A 12,223-nucleotide genomic window follows, 5' to 3' on the forward strand; every position below is an offset into this window, starting at 1 on the left:
TTTTATGCAACCTTGCTAGGTTCAAGGCTATTTTTCCAAGGGCCAATATGTTGTAATTTTCTAGCTCTAATTTTGTAACCTAAAAAAAGGTTCTATAAAATGTCTTAGTGTTAGTAATTTTATTATTTGATGTGATAGTAGCTTCTTGCAGTAGTATTGAGATGTAAGGGATTACAAATTATAATTAGGTAGTAATCATTAGGTAACGAGAAGAAGTTGGGCTTGTTATTTAGTGGCATAGAATAGGGATTGGTAAACCATGTTAAATATTTATGTTCTATCTTCTCTTATGTGTTATTTATTACTTTATGATGTTTGATATATTTTCATATAATTTTTGTATATATCACACTAATCATAACATTGTGCCCTCATCATAGATTCTAAAGTTAGATAGAGCTTTCGAGAAGCTTTCTAGATTTTATTACAAGTATTTTTTATTTGAAAAAAAATAAAAACTTCACCAAAATTGGAATCAGATGATGAAAATAAAGATATTAATGATTAAAATTTAATTTTAAAAAAAAAATAACAGTTGACTCTAAATTATAGAAATCGAATAATTTTATGGCCAAGACTAATTAACATAGGAAAATTAAAGCATTAGTTTCTATATAAACAAAGATTGACACATAGTTATTCATTTAAAATATGATAATATCCTAGCCAATGCTTGTACAATGTATCTTACAAATTAATTGACCATTTTATTTGCATAAAAGTATTATAGTATACTTTTCTCACTCGCTTTCACTTTTGTATTAGAGTATGTTTGAAACTCTTAACATGTAAATTAACACTTATATAATAATATGTGATCCTAAGGATATTTAATGTGCCTAGAAGACATAATGTGATTGTGCTAGATTATACAAGCTTTTTGAATGAAAATGTCTCTAATATAGAGCCCAATTCAACCAACCAATAAAAACATAGAGATAATATAGACAAATATAAAGTTATAAAATTGTTGTCTATTTTATGGAAAATCTAATATTTATATTTTTTAAAAATTTAAAAATGAATTCAAACTGGTATATTATAGTTCATTAACAATCCATTAATGCAAGGAATTCAAAATGTGTAATAGATTTTGGGTTGCATAGGAGACAACCATAGTTTCCTAGCGGCTATTTGGAAAGAGGTAATCAACATTACCTTCATTGCCCTACATTAGTTGTAATAGTCTGGTTAATTCATACAAAATCTATTGGTTCTTGTGGTGAGGTGAGCTTGAAATACATATGTTAATACATATTTATATTTAAAGAATTTTTTTTGACCAAACCATTGATATTAAGGATTCAATAATATTATGTAAAATATATAAAACTATTAGCTTAATCCTTACACCAGTAAAAGTGCTAGTTTTTAGAATTTTCTAGAAGTATTATTGCTTGTATGGAAACAATTACATAAGATTAGGTAATTTTTAAGAATGGTAGGTTATGAAAATATATATCTTCACTGAAAAGACGTGTGAAGAGATGTGAAAAGATGTTTTTTTTAATATATCCCTTAAAATATAAAATCGATAAATTTTATATATTGGAATATAGTAAAGTCAATCAGATGTGCTTGAATGTTTCGTGAGGACATGATAGATGGGTTTCCCATGAATAGTTAACGCATTTTTTATTCGTAATTTTAACACTAATTTTTCCTCGTTGCTACAGCTGGCGAAGCTTTGACATTTTCTTGCTCGGTATGGTTCAAAAATATCGTCGATTATAATTTAAATATAGTTACGTATCACTCTCGTGAAGTGGTCAACCTTGAGCTATATTTAATCCCTTTTCAGATTATCGTAATGCAATGAGAAGAAATTCAGTGCCATTTAATACATTTCATTTCATGCTCATTATACTTAGTCTCCAGGCTTTTATAGCCATTTTACATAATTTTAATTGTCATGGGTGATAATAGTCCTAAATATTCAGGAAGCTTTCATGGTCAACAATCAATCGCCATCAAGGTATATTTGGAAGCCAGTGCGATAAACGGATTTGTGCGTTGGGTTGGTAATGTCAAAGCCTGCAGATTTTGTTTTAATAGACAGACTCTGTCAACCGCGGCTTAGACAACTTGCTCTTAGTAGACTACCTCGTTTGTATGATGGATATATATATATATAGAAAGACATTACAGCACCGAATTCAAGCAATCTTAAGCACATCCTCACCATTTAAAAGTACTTCAAGATTTTTTCTGCAAAGGATATAGTTTGTACTCCAACAGTACCAAGTATTTTTTATTCATAACATATTGCTAATAGGCCGGAGGCAGTGATCGCAGCAAAAAAAATGAATCCATCGAAGTCCTTGCTGATTCTAGGGTTCCTCTGGATGGTGTCCTACTCGTATTCAGTCGATGCGAATCCAAATGGCCTGCGGGTGGGTTATTACCGCCATAAATGTCCACAGGCCGAATCTACTGTAAGGAGAACAGTCTCCAACGCCCTAAAACAAGACCCTACTTTAGCAGCTCCTCTGATTAGGATGCATTTCCACGACTGCTTTGTTACGGTAAGCATATCACACTTCTTAGATATCTTTTCATTTGTATGACATTAAGATTAGAAATGTATGGAGTGATTTAGCTTACATGTTAAGGTGGTGTTTACAGGGTTGCGATGGCTCGATTCAGTTAGACTCCACGCCTGACAACAAAGCAGAGAAAGAGTCTCCTGCGAATTTTCCAGGCCTTCGAGGGTTTGAGGTGATAGATGAAGCAAAGCGAGAAATTGAGGCCAAGTGCCCTCAAGTTGTTTCATGCGCTGACATCCTCGCATTTGCTGCACGAGATAGTGCATACAATGTTAGAATCTCTCTCCCACCGCCTCTGTTATAACCCTATAAACCTCTACTAAATCCGATCAACTTGTATAGACATTTCTCAGCCTCTTCTGATTGTGGGCTTCTTGATGTTTGCAGGCAGGTAAACTGAATTGGCGAGTCCCAGCCGGACGAAAAGACGGAAGGATCTCTAAAGAAGATGATATCATACGAAATTTACCACCTCCCTCTTTCAACGCCCAACAGTTGACCGATATATTTGGGAGGAAAGGTCTATCAGAGGAGGACATGGTAACCCTTTCTGGTGGGTGTCATTTAAATTATGTTTAAGATAACTCTCTGGCTTAGAAGAAAACATTTATTCATTTTTTTGTATAATTTCATAGTTAATATAAAAGATACATATGATTCAATTTTTGTGCAGGTGCTCACTCCATTGGTGTATCGCATTGCTCATCATTTCGTGACCGGCTATACAACTTCAACAACACGGGTGCTCAGGACCCCACTCTGGACGCTCAACTAGCGAGGCGACTGAAGCTGACTTGCCCAAATGCTGATACTCCCGATCCAACCGTAGCTTTGGAGGAGACTACCCCAACTCGTCTGGACAACAGATATTATACTCAGCTCACCAAAAAGCGGGGATTACTGACATCGGATCAAACCTTACTCTCAACTCCTTCTACTCGTAATATGGTAAGGAATAACGTGGTGAATCCGTCTAATTGGCGTAACAAATTTGGTTAATCCATGGTGAAGATGGGGAAGATTGATGTGCTGACAGGATCGGATGGTGAAATACGAAAGAACTGCCGCGTCGTCTTGTGACCACGTCTTCTTGTCGATGTTTCGTCTTAATTTCATCGAATCGTTTTTTATTCTTTATTCCCTTTCAAAAAAGTTGAGGTTGTGGGGTTAACGTTGCGTCCTTGAAAAAAGGGGTCATTAACAATTGTATTTTATGACAATAAAATAAATTTTTTTTTTCAAATTACCAAAGGTTATTGGTTATGAGTATAAAAAGAAACTTTTAAGTATAATTCACTTTTTGCAGCTCGTTTATTAGTATGAAGCTCATTATATATATATATATATATATATATATATATATATATATTATTGAATTAGATTAAGATTGAAGTGAGAATTTAAGAGTCAACATTAATCATGATTTTGAGAAATGAATTTCATTTTATTTGGTTATTTAGATTGAAGAGAAAATTATGTTAATGTTTTTTATAAAGGAGGTAGGGAGAGGGCCCTAAAGTAAGTATCATAATGTTAGTGGAAAGAAAGACATAAAAATTTGAAATGTACATATATCGTATATTATTCTTATAGATAGAAACTAAAGACAAAAGAAAGTTGTTTCTAATTGACTACAGCCATGTGTACCAAATACAAAGGAATGGGACTCAAAGATTGAAAAATATAGGACTTCTCAAATAACCTTCTTGATAAAATTTGGTTGAAGAAGTTCAAATTATTTAATCATGAGAGGACCTAAACCCATTTAGAAACAATTCTTAAGGGATAGGATAGATGTTCTAATTGGTTTTGAGATGTCCAAATAGGGCAAAAAAATGGTGAAAAATCCCATTTTAAAATAATCTATAAGATTAACTCTTATCATTCATTTATTGAAAGACATTGAAATAACGGGAAAAATTGGCAACACATCCTAATTGTCAAGTATATTCCACATAGAGAGTTCATGAGTAGTCATATGATTCTCAAGGGCTCAACATTTTTTAATAGCCGTATGAAATCTAAGACTATCATGGACAAATGACTATGATGGAAGCTTTAGAGGGAAGACAAAACTAACTTTTCAAAGGATGTGACAATGGAAGAATAACTCTCTATGGTTGGCTCCTATTTTAAAGCTTGTATCCTATTTATTCAAATTATATGAAAAGATTATAAAAAACTAGTCCATTCAAATAGACAACTCTACTATTTAAAGGCATCTCAATGCTCAATGATTTAGAATTTGAAATGATAAATTTATTGTCAAGCTACCAAATATCCTTCTTTGGGAAACTATTTGGCCAATGAGATATCTCTATGAAGATCCAATTATAGCATTGTCTTTGGATCATTATTTTAAATAATGAGGATACTCATCACTAGAAGGTTCATAGTTAAAAATGTGTATATGGATCATTATTAAAAGTTATATTATTAGTAACACATTTATCACATGTCCTTGGTTCATTGAAAAAATTTGTGTGTGTGTGTGTGTGTGTAAATGTGTATATGCATCATTATTAAAAGTTATATTATTAGTAACACATATATCACATTTCCTTGGCTCATTGAAAAATTGTGTGTGTGTGTGTGTGTGTGTGTGTGTGTGTGTGTGTGTAATTAGATTACAAAACTATAAATATATTATAATGTGTAATTTATTATATAACTATTCAAATTGTGTGACTCTAGTAATAATGCATTAGAACTCTGCACATTGTGAATGAAATAAAAATGAATCAAAGAGTTGTCAATCACATTAGTTGAATATAAGCATATATTACTAACATCATAACAAATAATTGATTACAAGATTTTAGGACATGGTACTGAAAAATAAAACTATTACTAATGAATATCATGAAGAGGGAAGCCTACAAGAGAACAATCCCTAAAGCTCTTTAGGAAAGATTCAATAATAGAATTGAATGTCTCAAGAATTTTTATAAGTACATGAAAACACATAAACTAGTTATACAATATTTGTTTGATCACTAAATAGCCTAAGCCTTGCCACTTTTATTATAATATAATTTAATCAAATTACACCCCATTAAACTACATGCACTAGGGGAAAAGAATGAGGTGAGAAAACCCATAGTGTAGCCCAAGACTTATTCAATCTAATCTTCAATAAATTAAAATAATTTTTCATCCTTGTATAATGGGAGCATTATCAGTTGATATGACTAATTTATATTTATACACCAAATTTACAAGATATGTTTTACATATATAAATGCTAGTTAGTGATTGTCATATTATGATGACTTACAGCTCTCCTCCCACCTTATTGTCCTAGGAGTTATGAGTTATTTATATCTTTTGATTGGAAATAATAGTATTCTTTATCTAGATAAGACCAAATTATTAGATTGTCTTGTTTAAGGAAAATCATTAATGATCACATTAAATCTTAAAATAGATTAATATTACCTTAATAACATCATGGTAATCACCCATGTCTAAAATCCCCACCCCCTAGTCTAGAAAGGACTTCTTTCTTGCTAGAGGAAGCAGAGTTGAAGAAGCTATTGGTTAAGCTAGAGAAGCACAATGACAAAATGATCATGTTGGAGTCTTATTTCATGACCTTGGCTAATTTTTGGAACAAAGTCATGCATGTTTCTATAACTACCCTCTATCTCTCTTGTACTATCTCTTGAGCTTCTAGATCTTGGCATTTCATTCTTGCCTTAGCCAAATTCTTACATCATATTATAGCTATACCAAATTCTTACATGGTAGTAGAGCCATAGGAGTTTTGATCCATAGCCATTGGAGAGATTTTTTTTGTAGGTCAAGACAAGAGCTTGTTTATGCAAATCAAATGTTGGTATATCATTTAGAAGGTCAAAAAACACCTAAATCAACTTTCGTTTCATCAAAATGTAACATTTGAGGAGAAATCTAAAATCATTTTATTCGGAGGTGTGACAACGGCAATTCAAGAAAAATAATTATAGAGCTGATTTTCAAACAGTGATATCTCCCTCATACGAACTCTTTTTTTTAGCATTTTTTTTTTCATTTTGGGGTAGAATTCTATGATCTACACATTGTTACCGGTTGTTTGTAATCTTTGTTCTTGAATTATTCTAAAAATCTTAAATCCCATTTTTTGCAAATTCAAAGGCTTCATTTAGGCTTCTATAGACACATATTCAAGTGTTATTTTTTTTGAAGTGTAATTTTTTATTTGCCTTCCGAAACTAGTATTAGTTTGGAGTAATTTTGAGTGGACAAAGCACTTGTAGCATTTGGTCATTTTTGACCTATTTTAACACTTGTAATTAACTAGATCCTTGAGAGGTCTTGTGTCTTACCTTGTTGAGTCATATATAGCTTCATATATGCTTTTGTAACCATCCAAATCATAGGTCCACTTTGATCTATTTTGACAAGTGGTCGATTATATGTGCACTAAGTATAAAGTGCTAAAATAATCCATTTTGGGGGGATTCTTTCATTGAGTGATTTAGGGGTTGTCTTTATTGTCCACACTTCTCTTTCTCTTGTGTACATTTATTTTGTATCATGGGTTGTCCAAGGTTTCCACTTTTAACTCCACATAATTATGCTACATGGAAAATTAAATCATAGATTAAAATGATGGAAAAAGGTTTAATTGATTATGTTGATGGAACCATGGTTGCACCATCTAATCCTGATAAACTAAATGAATGGAATCATAACAATAAGGTTTCTATTGGTACTTTGAGCAAGTATGTAAGTGAGAATCTTATCTTCCATATTAATAATTGTAAAATAGTAAAGGAAGCATTAGATAAGTTTGCTAGCTTGTATAGAAAAGTAGACAAAGTTATGGATTTTGAACTTGATGAAAATCTCATATCATTAGATCCAAAGGAGTTTGAAACAATTCAAGACTATATCACCAAGGTATATGAGGTAAGGTCAATGGTTAAGGATTGTGGAATTACCATAGAGGATGAAAATTGATCTATAATTTGATGAGAAAACTTCCTCCAAAGTATGCATCATTTTTTTCGAGCTTCAACACTCATAAGTTGACTTTAGGTTCTTCCTACACCATGCCTTCATTTGATTCCTTCATAGAGATGTTGATGGTAGAACAATAAAACTCAATGAGAATGGGGATTCTCAAGTCTTCAAAGTCCAAAGCATTGGTGGCTAGTAAATAGAATGAAGGAAAAGGGTCTAGCAAGAAGCATAAATCATGGCAACAAAATTCACAACAAGAGCAAGAAAACTCAACCTCCTCACCACAAGACAACTCCAACAATAAAGGAAAATCATCCAAGAAGGAGTTTCTCACTTTTGTATATTGTAAGAAGAATGGACATGAAGAACATAATTCTTATAAGAAGGAGATAGATGAACTCAAGAATCTTCTAAAGAAGAATCAAATTAGTCTACCTTCAAGAATGACTACTTCTCCCTATTCTTCACAGTCAAATTTTGATAAAGGAAAGGATCACATGGGAAAAGGTCAAGCATTAGTAGCTACTTCAAGTAAAGATTTAGGGAGATAGCTTCTAGATTTAGGGGCTTCTCATTATTTTTCCATAGTTTATGTTTTCATCATTTGATCCTTGTCATACTCTAGCTATTTTGATGGGCAATCATACTTACATGATTTTTTTTGGGAAATGCACTATTAATAGAGGGGAGGGATACTTCAAAGATGTGTTGTGTGTACTTCACCTAAGTCATAATCTTCTTTCCATCTATCAACTCACTCATAGAGATAAAAGGATTGTGGAATTCACATCTGATTCAATTTTTAGTAGAGACTTGGAGATGAGATAGATCATTGCTACAAGGGTGGTTGATCATGCATCTTGGCTATACTACTTCTCAAACATTGGTCATAATAATGATGATAGTGATTTTTCAACAAATTTTGATCACACTTCTAGTGTTGACTCATACTTTGAGGATTTTGGCTACTTGAACTTGGGTGTTCTCACATGTGATAAGGTTCCTAAGCTATCCATTACTTATACTCCTATTGTGATGACATTTACTATTGTTCCTAGTGATTCTTTTATTCACATAGCTATGGATTCAAATGATTTAGTGCAACAAGGTGTTCATTGTCTTCAAGACTCAGTTCGATGGGATGACTACTTGACTGAAATTTCCAATTTGTTTGTGGAGTCGTACATTGCAAATTTGGGAGAAACTATTGATTAGATTCATCTTTTCTATGGTGAAGATGATCCTCCTTTAGTTGTTTTAAGGGAACACTATAACTCTCATCTTCATTCTCTATTAGATCAGTCTTTTGAGGTTGACATGATAGTAGATCCTCTGATACAACAGTTGGAGGAGGTCATTTTCTCTTCAGAGAAGATATTTGAATCTTTGATACATGTTCTACATTCATCCTCAATTGATCATGATTTGTCTTTTTTAGCAGATTGGCATAATACACGTGATTTGGAGGAGGCACCTTTTAGTATTGACATGGGGACACTCGAAAAGGTTTTAGAGATTCCATACATTTTGAGGTTTCTTCCTACACACGGGGCAGGCTTCGTTGATACACTTTTCATTCTATTTCTTCCTAAGTGGAGAAATGTGGTTCTACACTCATGGAGAAGTTTTTACATTGAGCCTGGAAAATATACCATTGGTGTACGTTATACATTGAGAGGGGGAGGGAGGGGAGCTACTTGGTCCCTTTTCCACTTCTTCTCTATTATGGGAGGGATCTTTTCCTTACATGAGATCTTCTCTCTCACTTTATTTTATTGTACTTATCTCTCTTTATGGATGGGTGGTTTTCCCATTTATTTTTCCCTCTTTCTCCTCTTTATGAGAAATTGCATTGCATATCTTTTGCAATTGCATATTGTACATGGGCACCTAACATGGCCTAGTAGCCAAAACCCATCTTGCATTATTATATAACTTTTGTGAGCTTAAGTACATTCTCCTAAGTTGCACTTAAGGGTGGGTGTTGGTGTAAATAAGTATTTACTATTTACACTTTACTTAAAGTTTACTTATGATAATGCATATTCGTATTAGTTGACATGTAGACACCTAGGAGTTTGCATATTCATATGATTTGTCATGTAGACAACAGAGTAGTTTGCACTCCAATTGAGCACATATTGTCTACTACATCTCTTTATGGGATACACCTTTGTATTCTTATTCTCACATTATTGCATGTATATTCATGCACAATGGAGGATATTCCAATCGTGGTGGACATGTGATTAGTTGTTATGCTTATCTCTTTGCATGACTCCTAGTCATCTTGATTTCCTTCATACACAAGGCACTTCTATGATGTATTCATCCAATTATCTAATTAATCCATTCTTATTTGATCATATCCTGTCTCTCTTGTGCTATCTCTTGAGCTTCTAGACCTTGGAATTTCATTCTTGCCTTAGGTAAATTCTTACATGGTATTAGAGCTATACTAAATTCTTACACCAATCACCCAAATTTTGACCTCTTTTAATATTTTTTAATAAAATAATAATAATAATTCAATAAAAATTGGATAGGTAATAGTCATAAACATTAAGGAAATTTAGAATATAAGTTGTAAAAATCTAATAGTATTGTTATCCATAAATAATCAAAGTGCTTAACAGAGGCAAAAACTGATGACACAATGGTAAATTGTGAGCCTCTTATCTAGGAGGTCTTCAATTTGAGTCTACTCAAGCTTAATAAATAATAGTAATAAATTAGGATACATAATAAATAATATTTAATCTTGGTTTTGACCTCTTACAATTTTTTAAAAAAAATTAAAGTTAATAGGATTAACTGGTATCTTTTGCAATCAAGACTGATGTTACCACAAATTTGATGCTCCTAATAGCCACCTAAAAAATGTTTCTAACAATATTGTTATGTATAATGATTAAAACTAGTATACATATATGTATTCATCACGGGTCAATTGTTTATGTGTGAGTTGAGCTATTTCCATGTGAGCTTTTCTGAAGCCTTCAAAATTATTGTCTTTTGTAATGGTTGACCACCATTACATATGTTGGTTCATATTTCCAAAAGTTTGGAAGTTAAAAAATTTAGTTGCATTAATGGTGCTTCTATTATCTTTTCCTACAACCTCATAAATTTTGAAATGTTGCCATTAGGAATTGTGTATTTGCTAATATATGCATTTAAGAAGTACTGGTGTTATGGTCAAAGGTTTTAACAAAAATTATGTGCTTTATTTTTAAGAAATGTTGATGGATTATTAAGGGCAAAACAATGTCATTTATTTGTTTAGGAAATGGCTAATAATTTTTAATATGTTTTTCTTTTCTTTTTAATTACCTTAGTTAAAAGCCTTTGATTATGATCCATGAATATACTTCATTCTTTTTGGGTGCTAACTTTCTCTAGTTAAAAAGCATATTATTTTAGTAATTATGTTATTAGATGAATCTTATATATTATATATTATATTAAAAGTCTTAATTAGTGATATATATTTTTATTTTCATAAGAATGTTTAATTATTATGTCATTTCTCATTTTTAAATATATTAGAAATATAATTATTATTATATAATAAAGTAAATCTATTAGTAAATTATATTAAAATTATATGTGATTTTATATTACATTTTATAAAAGAGATCAATTCAAGTAATCAATAAATAAATATTTTCTATTTTAATTTTAAAATTTAATCATAATTTAGAAGTATTTGATTAATATGTTTTTTAAATATTAGTAAAGATATGTCAAACCATTTAATTTTTTAAGATTTGGTATTAATTTAGTCAATAGGACTCTTTATTGTGGCACACAACAAGTTGTCTCATGCGTAAAAATTATTAGATGCATATTGGAGAAGTCGTATGGATATCAGAATTGAAGAAGTTAGATAGACATGGGAGAAGTGATTTATAATATTACACAGTAAACTTTATCGACAATAGGAAATTATGAAAACTAGGGTTAGTGGATCCAACATAAATCAGATAAAATTAGTCCATACACCCTTCAATGTGAATGCCTTGCAAGAAAGTAAAATGGATGTAGGTACAAAAAATTGTTTCCATCTTCTCCATGTTTTGTGGCAATGCATGCAGTAACAATTTTTTGATAAGTTTCCATATTTAATCTTTTGGATCAAATTTATCAATTCTATTATCTATATTGAGCTTTACATTAATGATAAATAGTTGAAATGTTGGTTACTTCTTTACCCTACCTAGGATATTTGTGCTATAAGTCAGGTAGGCCTTCTACTAAGTTGATACCTTGGATGAATTTACATGGTTTTTCTATCAAATAGTTTATATTATATTTCCATTTTAAATGCTATTTTTCTTAGTATACGCATTATTTACTTGCATCTATACTATGCATAATGTATTAATTTGAGAATGGAATTCAGAAATGATTAATTATAAACATAGAATTGAAAATTTTGAATCACTAGTTAAGGTATGAAAATTGAAGACTATCAAAGAGTACTTAGCCTACCACAAGTACTATTAATATTCATATATATGTGAAAACCACATATATTTTGATATGTTACCATTAGGAATTATAAAGTCAATTGATATAGGCATTTTAGAAGTATTAATTATATTGTCAAAGGTTTTGAGAAAAATCATGTGCTTTATTTTTTAAGGAGCGTTGATGGATTATTGAGAGCAACAAATAATATAATTTTACTTTTTAATTACCTTAGT

The 12,223-nt window shown here is 31.3% G+C and overlaps 1 pseudogene across 1 annotated transcript; it reads left to right on the top strand.

Moving 5' to 3' along the window:
• The first annotated feature begins 2,483 nt into the window (after positions 1 to 2,483).
• Positions 2,484 to 3,797, top strand: LOC149560574 (peroxidase 5-like; annotated as a pseudogene). Its single transcript, XR_016363356.1, has 4 exons — positions 2,484 to 2,525; positions 2,626 to 2,817; positions 2,934 to 3,099; positions 3,220 to 3,797. The product of XR_016363356.1 is annotated as a peroxidase 5-like (transcript).
• Positions 3,798 to 12,223: the final 8,426 nt, after the last annotated feature.

Source organism: Cupressus sempervirens, chromosome 4 (assembly GCF_028749045.1).
Source record: "Cupressus sempervirens isolate cs-2001-9-10 chromosome 4, ASM2874904v1, whole genome shotgun sequence".
NCBI lineage: Eukaryota > Viridiplantae > Streptophyta > Pinopsida > Cupressales > Cupressaceae > Cupressus > Cupressus sempervirens.